At 44.6% G+C, this 2795-nt stretch overlaps 1 pseudogene; it reads right to left on the reverse strand.

Moving 5' to 3' along the window:
- Positions 1-863: 863 nt before the first annotated feature.
- LOC141568421 (U4 spliceosomal RNA) lies at positions 864-931 on the reverse strand (annotated as a pseudogene).
- Positions 932-2795: the final 1864 nt, after the last annotated feature.

Genomic DNA, 2795 nt, shown 5'->3' on the forward strand with positions numbered 1-2795 from the left:
TGGGAGAGATATCGGTCAGGCTACAGCTCTTCTTAGCACAAGGCCTTTCCCACCTTGTGGGAGTGAAAATTTTGATTCTCTATGTCCCACAGAAAGGAAAGAAAGTCATAGATATTAAAAAATAGAGTGGAATGCAATATATAAAATGTGGACAGCGGATGGAGTTTCTCAATTTTGTGTGTCTCTGTCCATCTGCCAGTTGTGGAAAGGGTGGAACCTGGTTTTCTGGCTGTGCTGCCTCTCTCCCCTCCCTGAGCCCCTCACTCTGTCATCTCCTCTGTCCAGCCTCCTCATTTTCCTCCTCACCACTGGAAGTACTCAGGCTAGGGACAAATCTTTGGGAATCACTTATGTAGGGCAGGCACTGTGACAACTTTGCCAGAAGGGAGTTATTTTTCAGGTGACGACACCAAGTTTAGGAGAGTGAAGTGACCAGCCTGAGATCAGACACTTAGAAGTTAGAGACGGGATTTGAGTTCAGGCAGGTGAGACCCAGGGCTTGGGCTCTATCCATGGGACTTACTGCCTTAGGTCTCCTTTTCTCAAGAAGGACGTGGCTGGTCTGTTATATTCTTTCTTATGTCTTCAGATAAGTAAGATTTTAATGAAATGTTTTTAAAAAATGAAAATCAATACAAAAACCTATGATGAATAAAATATAAAAATTTTAAGTAAAGATAGGATCAGTAGTCCTGATTTTTCCTTTTATTTTAAGTTCTAATATGGCACTGTTATATTGACTTGTTCCTGGGGTTCTCACCCCAATACTCTGCCTCCAGTATATGATGGTGCTTTGCTCTCCTTGGCCCACTCTCTTGTCCTTGGAATTCTCAAATGGATAGTATTGTACGCCCTCAATTTTCATCTCAATTAGCAATAATCGTGCCTCGGATAAACCTCATTGGCTACGATACTGCGACTGTGCAAAGCTTAATTTTCATCTCAATGTGGGTGACTCTAAATTATACATGACCAGCTCTGGGCAAACCACTTCTCTTGGGTTAATATCGTGTATTTCCATGGACCTGTTGGAAACCTGAACACTGCTGACCTCCTAAAGTCAACTTGTTCTCAACTGAACTCACCTTTTCCCCCATCCTGTCCTCAGGTCTTCTTTTGACTGTCCTGTCAGTGTCAGCTGCAGCCTTCTGGTCACCTGGTTTCCCTCCCATTTCTATTTTCTATGTCCAGTCTGCTATTAAGCCTTGTTGGTGTTTATTCTCAAATACCTCCTATAGCTGCTCTTTCTTGTTCAGACAGACCACATCTTGAAGTGGCCACTTGCTGGGGGTCGGAAGATACAAAAGAGAGGACATAAGCATTGTCATTTGTCCCAGGACCGCAGCTGTAGCAGGGAGGGTAGGGAGAAATGGATGGATTCACTTAGCACCGTGTAGACAGAGCAAGTGGAATTTGAAGGTAGAAATAAGCTCCATATTGCTGAAATATTTTCTCAGTCTTTCATTTTGTAAGTGAATTTTGAAAACCTGCTATCTTCTAGGTACTTTCTAGATGCTAGGGAGACAAAGATTGAAAATCAGTTCAGTGCTAGGGAAACTCACAGACCATTGGGAAGATGGACCCACAAATAAACCACACAGGAGCATGCCATTTTGGAGCACTGAGGAGGGAACAACCAACTGTGCCTGAAAAGATGGGCTGGAAAAGTTGCCCAGAGGAGAAGATACTGAGCCAAACTTCAATGTTGAGTGGAACGGGGGAGATGATTGATGTCATTGGTGATGACATTTCTCATTATGAAGGGGAAGAAGATGGTGAAACTCACCAAGGTGATAATAATGCACAGGGAGACTCCATCAGGATGGATGGTGGTGATAGGGTTGAGGAATGCACCCCACCTTGGTACCTTTGATGGTAACATATTGTACAGTGATATCAGCCATTTCAAACCAGTCCATGGAGCCTCATTGCCTGATTTCAGGCGTTCTCTCACCGTCATGGCTTATAATTCAAGGTATAGCTTATCTGTGCCTTTTTCTTCTTTAATGAAGAAGCGTTCAGAACTTAGACATTCACTTGGCTTTCAAGCAGAACACAAATGTAGTAATTTTTTGGGAGGTTATTCACTTAGAGAGACTTGCCTGCACTGGGATCATAAAGAAATATTCTTGCAACTGGCCTTGACTTGATTCTAATCTGAATAAAAAGTCACTAAGAACCGAGGAAAGGGAATTTCACACTAGTTACTAGTTCATCAGCTGGCACAGATGTTGGACATCTGGTCCCCATCCTGCCTCTCCCTACTGCGGAGTCCTCTGATTCAGCAGCCACAGCCTGATGGGTCTGGGTCTCAGGGGAGCATCTGTGCTATGTCCGGAGAGCTTGTGGAAGATTAAAAAGGGATCTGTGCTTCCTACACTCTTCCAGTTATAGAACCACCAGCCCTGATAACTGATAACTCCGGAGGGATTTCCTCACCCCAAACTATCTCTTCCCTTGGGTGTCATATGCTCAAAGTCTTGCCATGAACAACACATCATTTCCTTGGCTTAGGTCTTATTTCTCCAGGGAAGGATGGAAGGAGGAACACATCAAGACCCCAGCATAACAGAGTTTAGCTCACGGTGTCCTGGGCCATCTGTTTTAATGGTAGAGAGGAGAGAAGACCTGCTTAGGCTGTGGGCCAACTGTCAATGAACAGGATCGACTGAGGATGTGTAGCAAAAGGGTTGGCTACTTTCAGACCTCTGAGGCCTGAGGATGGGGTCTGCAGGTGATGGGAGGTGGGAAAAGCCCTACAGGTGGCCCAGAACCTTGGGTTGAGCAAGGTTTAG

This window comes from Rhinolophus sinicus, chromosome 13, assembly GCF_057876585.1.
Source record: "Rhinolophus sinicus isolate RSI-liver-muscle chromosome 13, RSI-T2T, whole genome shotgun sequence".
Classification (NCBI taxonomy): domain Eukaryota; kingdom Metazoa; phylum Chordata; class Mammalia; order Chiroptera; family Rhinolophidae; genus Rhinolophus; species Rhinolophus sinicus.